The sequence below is a fragment of the Borostomias antarcticus genome, assembly GCF_949987555.1.
Source record: "Borostomias antarcticus genome assembly, chromosome: 2".
Classification (NCBI taxonomy): domain Eukaryota; kingdom Metazoa; phylum Chordata; class Actinopteri; order Stomiiformes; family Stomiidae; genus Borostomias; species Borostomias antarcticus.
In genome coordinates, this window is record NC_140235.1 from 12,894,201 (window position 1) to 12,900,168 (window position 5,968).

Genomic DNA, 5,968 nt, shown 5'->3' on the forward strand with positions numbered 1-5,968 from the left:
AGAGAAGGTCTTCCTGTGCAAGCCCCACCCGGACTGGACATGGCCAGACAGACATATCTCTTTAACAAGATCAGAGAGTTCTGTTCTGATGAGGGACGAGACATCACATGTCCCCCGCCAAACTCCACAGCAGCTCAGAACAAGACTGTCCGCTTGTAGATTCACTGCAGATCATCAGGACGGACAGCACTGCAGGAGAAAGGCCACAGCCTTTTCCTGTTTGTATACTGAAGCATTGCGTGTTCTCTTGCACAGACTTGCGCACACTTGCACAGACTGCATTGTTCGAATATTGAATACTGAGCCGAGTACTGTTATTACCTTGAGTATTGAGCTGGGGACTGTTATTACTTTGTTGTACACTTGATCACAATGAACACTATGCACCTTGTTATTACTTTGCTGTGCACTTGATCACAATGAACACTATGCACCTTGTTATTACTTTGTTGTGCACTTGATCACATTGAACACTATGCACCTTATTACTTTGTTGTGCACTTGATCACAATGAACACTATGCACCTCGTCTATACAACTGACTGTACACTTTAACACTTAGACTGTTGCCTTTTTTTGTACACTTTACTACTTATGCTTGTAATGTATATCATGTATTTGACAATAAAGAATGTTAAATTTGAACTTCATCTTATATTGTTCTTAACTGCATTCACAACGCAAGATTAATACTGACTCAAAGAGTGTGGGGTAATCAGTGAGAGAGCACCCCACTCTCAGGTAATACCCCAAGTTGACAGCCACTCTGACAGATAATGACAGATCGTCCAGTGGGGGAGTGGCTGGGGGAGGGGTTACCAGGCTATTGTTCACGCCCATTACCTGGCAGTCAGAGGTGTGAAATGTTGGAGAACTTTGGAGGGCGATTTCTCAGCTAAGTTGATTTGGCAGTACTAGCATTCAAATAAGCATATCTTCTTCAAATATGTTCAGATTTCAATGTATGAGACCTCATTTGAAAGCTTACAATCTGCACTTTCATAATCTGTAAAAAACTGAAAAATGAAAATGCCTAGTTGAGGACCAAATCACCAGCGGCGGTCACATATTTACAAGGATGAGGTTTACGGTCTGTCACATTACGCATAGCCAGAAAAGCAAAAAAAAGCATGTACAAGCTCTGGCTAGCAACCCATTATCTGACAATTGCAAAAGTTCTAAAAACAAAAATGAAACAGTGCGCATTCTGTGGCAGGCAGACCGGGAACAGACCGTTGTATCCCACAAAAAAAGGTTAAAATTTACAAAATCTATTTACAAAAAAGGCATCCATCCTGGCAGGCTGGAAAGGCAGGTTTAGGGAGACGAGCTGGGGGTCACCCACATCTGAATCGAGGGTCTGGGCAGAAGAGGTCATCCTCATCTGAATACTCCACTGTGGTCAGGGCTGGAGCTGCGGTCAGGGGCTGGGCTGGGGAGGTCAGCTGGGCTGGATCAGATGCCTAAGGACATAATGAAATGGCTGTAAAAGCAAGTCGCATACGTTCATTGGAAGCGTGCCATGTCACTGGATACGAGAAAATTAACTGCCTGACATCACATACCTTTTTGCATCGAGCAGGGGCATGTTTCAGCATCTCCTGCAGCTGGGCAGACACCTCCGTCACAGTGGTGCTTTGCTTACAGGCCATAACTGCACCTTTTAACCAAAAAGGGAATGGTTTCAATGCACATGGCATGAAGCAAAGACAATGTATTATTTTGCGAAAATATGAACAATCCCTTACGTAATATGACATTGTAGAGGGTCATATTCTTCAGAGGCTTCTTCCCCCTCTTCCCATGGACGCTGTAGACACACCACACTCTGTGTATGGCAATGGCTGACAGCACCCGCCGGACCACATCTGGCAGATCTTTGCCGCCAATGGAACTCAGATATCGTGTCTGCAAAACATAAAGACAATCATTTACTTTTACATTTCCTTAACACTTCCCTGCAAAAATAAGGAACAAAGTTCTGCCCTGAAGTTACTCACCATCTTCCTTTGATGATCCTTGTCCTTCAGCTGCTCCTCCAAGACCAGCAGCTCCTCCTCCGTTTTAGCAGGGTGCAGGTCATCCAGTACTGCTCCCCCATAGCTGTCTGCAGACTCGCCGGACAGTCTCTGCTCCAGCCTCATCATTGTCTGTGCCATCTCCCTCAGACTCTGCATGACGCTGGAGAACTGCTGACACATCATCCTCTGGAAGTCTGGATATTAAACACAGATGTGGCTATAAGTAATTGTACGGTCCCATAATGGATATTCAGCTCAAAGTATATCCCTACATGCAGCATGAAGTAGTTCACAAAATTCAGCATACCAGCATCTGCAGAGCTTGATGGCAACACAGCTGGAGCTGTTGGTCTCACAGGCGATGGCATCAGAGAACTACCTGAAAACCAGAGGATAAAGGGATGAGCAGGAAACTATGGTGCTGGCGGCGTAGTGATTCTGGCATAAGGGGAAGAATCAACTCGACATGAGACATGTCAGACCCTGACCTGGTCTGGGTGCTAATCGCTGATGCATGCTGCTCGTGCCTGGACGTCTGAAGGGCTGAAGGGCCTGGGCTCACAGCGCCTTGGCTCAAAGGACCCGGGCGATGAACATCTACTGCCGAGTAGTGAGATGTGAGATGAGCGAATTAGTGAACAGAGTACATGAGTCTTCCGAAAGTCCTGAGTTAACTGTAAGTGTGCAAATATGCATAGACATTTCACCAACACAAACATGCATGGATACCTGCATTGAAAACTGGCAGAGCAGGCCTTCCGGCTCTGGCACCTGGCATAGCTGGTCTGGTCTGAGTTCTGCCGACCGGCTGCCTGGGCACTGGAACATATAGTAGAGGTAAATTAGCTCAGATTAGTCAACTCAAGTAGTACTCTTTTGGGACTGTTGAATGCACTTTATTATATTACCTTCATCACTGGAGTCATAGCGTGTGTTGCGCTGTCTCTCCCTTGTGTCTTGGGAGTTAATCCATTGATGACTGCTGCTCAAACACCTTCGCCAAGGCACTGGCTACTTCATAATGCTCTGTGTGTTCCTCAGCAGAGACAGAGGTTGTCATGGCTCCTCTTGATGTGCTTGTGGAGGTAGATCTGGGAGGTATAGGAGAATGGGCACTCAGAGCAGGAGAACACCCAAGTCTTGCACAACTCTAACATCACAGCTAGGAGAGCGAATGAGAGAGACCATTAAAAAGGATTATCTCACCTGTAGTACAAGTTCAAATATAGAGTGATTATACGTCATTGTAAATGAGAGCTTACTCTCAATTGATTCACGAGGTTAAATAAAGATTGAATGAATATGTAGCTAGTGGGGGGTTACAACCACACAACTGTGGAGAGAGAATGAGACACTTGGTTCCCTCCTCTACTGGTGTTCATGGCCATGGCCAAACACCTGGAATACTCCAACCCTGATTTAAAGGCATAAAAGTGGGGAACACATTCTTGAGACGGTTCCTAAAACTGGAGGGAAAAAAAACGGGAAAATGATCTTCCCTCTCCTCATCACTCACTTCTGCATGGGGCTGAGCTCTACCCTGTCATCAGTGGCAATACATGGGATAGCGGCTCAGCACACAGGAGAACTGCACAGAGAGGAAGGAGGAGAGAGAAAACCAACAACAAAAAAGGCAAGAAGGGTTAATAACTGAGCGAATCTTGCAAGTTTGCACTACAGGGAAGCAATTGCTCAATTTCCCTGATATTGTGGCGTCACTGGCGTCAGTGATGCGTCTTATGAATCTTACATGTCTACCGCTAACATTTAACTCAATATCAATATTCCCATTTGTTTATCCCGTCTATGGAAACGTATGTGCATTTGTACTTACGTGTGCCTGCCTTTATTGATGATCAGGTGTTTCTCCACCTCAGGGCTGGCCAGACAGAACCATCAGAGACCATTGGGCTGAGCTGAGGAGAGAGCGACATGTTAGAGTGTATGTGTGCATATGGATATGGTGCTCTTCTGTTAATACTCATGAGGGCATTCAACTGAACAAGACTCACAGAGCCTGTGGTGCTGTCCCAGGACTGCCCCTGGCCACGCCTGGCCCCGTCTTAGCGCCTCTTCCTGCCCCGCTCACCTGCTTCTTGCTCAGTTCAAACAAGAACTGGGAGGTTGGCAACTGAGAGCATGGGAGGGGAGAGAGGGAGGGAGAGAGAGAGAGAAAGTGGGTGGGTGACCCTCTCGTTGGCTGACATGCACACTCCACAGGACCACGTGCCAAAAGCCAAGATGGCTGCTATAACAATCCTGCTAGCTAGCCTAGCTCCGTTGTTGGGGCTTCTTGTATTCTGTTAACGTTAAAATCGGAAAAATGAATGCCTAAAAACAAACACATACTAACGGTGTCGTGGGTTAATGCGAAATCAATGAGTAAGCTAATTATCACATTTTATTCCAAGCGATGAAACAGTACGAACGTGCAGGAGCTCGCGCGAGCCTGTAATTAGGAAACAATGGCCCACAACAACACTTCATAAAAGTTATAGTGTACACAACTGAAATATTCTCACGTTGCCAAGCCAACATTATAATTTAAGCTACAATTACACAAAAGCGAACGTTTTAACAATAATTGCGAGAGTAATTTTACGTAGGCTACTTAGCTAGCCATGTACAGAAAAAGGCTAATCACGTTAGCTGGCTAGCTAGTTAGCTAACATTGGAAAGCATCTGCATATAGATAATCATTACAATAGGGTAGCTTGCACATAACGTTGGTGTTTTATCTGGGACGATACCAAAATACATAGTATGTATACATACTAATGTATACATTGAAATTGAGATACTTACAAGATCTGTGTTGTCGCGGGCGTGTTGGTCTTTCTCAATCGCTTCTGTTCAGAACGGAACCCGTTCTCGTTCTTCTTCTCCTTCGCTGGGTTTAGTGGCGGATGTGCATACAGCCACCTACTGGCACAGAGTGTGTAACTTCACCTAACAAAGTAGCCCAATGCCTTGCATTCTACGTTCACTGCTCAGCGTTCATTGCTCACATTTAGGTTGCAAAATTAGGACTTTATTTATAGGCATATTTTTTATCATTATTTTTATTAGGCCTAGACTGCAAATCTTTAGTGTTAATATTAACTGTAAATGAGAAATTACACACAAAACAGACATGCAGGATTTCTCCTCATTATTACAATTCTGTAACTGTATGACTTCAAAATTTATTTTAAAACCTAAGTAATTTACAAATGTTCTGACCCACTGTGACACATTTCCAATAAAGTCAGATTGGGACTGTGATCTAACCACATTGTCACGTTATTTAATTACATCGTAGTTACGGATTTAAGCAGCAGTGGCGGCTACGTTCCCTTACAGTGTACTTGAGGACGGCTATTTTGGTTATTTTGCGACTGAAAAGGCAAGTGTCAGCTAGGTGTCAGCTAGGTCCGCTGCTGGTGACGTCGCAAAGTTACCACAATTACACCAATGTGTCCCGTCAGTTTTACGTACTGTGTTAGTAGGGTATTAGTTAGCAAGATAAAGTGATTCTTATACATTCCTAGCCACATTTTTACTGCTTTCTAGCTACATTTTAGCTAGCTAACGAAACGTTAGCTAGCTAACGAAACGTTAGCTAGCTAACTAACGTGCATGTTAGATTTTTAGCTACATTCTGTCGAGAAAAGTACGTTAGCCAGCTAGCTAAGCCCCTTTTGTTGAATTTTGCACCCATCTTTTGTGACAAAAGTCCTGTTAGCTAGATAGTAGTCTATTATCAATCTATTTCTGCCAGAAAGCTTAGCTAACGTTAGTGAAAGCTTAGCTAACGTTAGTGCTGTGCATCGATCTATTTCTGTCAGAAAGGTAGCAAATATATGTCTTTCTGTTTGCTGTTGTAGCTGGTAGTGTGAACTCTGTGCCTTTCTGTCAGAAAGGTAATTAGATTCATTGCTCTTCTGTCAGAAAGGTAGCTAATAGTA

At 44.3% G+C, this 5,968-nt stretch overlaps 1 long non-coding RNA gene across 1 annotated transcript; it reads right to left on the reverse strand.

Moving 5' to 3' along the window:
* Window positions 1-2,960: 2,960 nt before the first annotated feature.
* On the reverse strand, window positions 2,961-5,196 carry LOC311324701. Its single transcript, XR_014630993.1, has 5 exons — window positions 4,827-5,196; window positions 4,034-4,152; window positions 3,856-3,937; window positions 3,538-3,609; window positions 2,961-3,112 (listed from the first exon to the last, which is right to left on the reverse strand). It is a non-coding gene; the product is annotated as an uncharacterized lncRNA (long non-coding RNA).
* Between the last annotated feature and the right edge of the window lie 772 nt (window positions 5,197-5,968).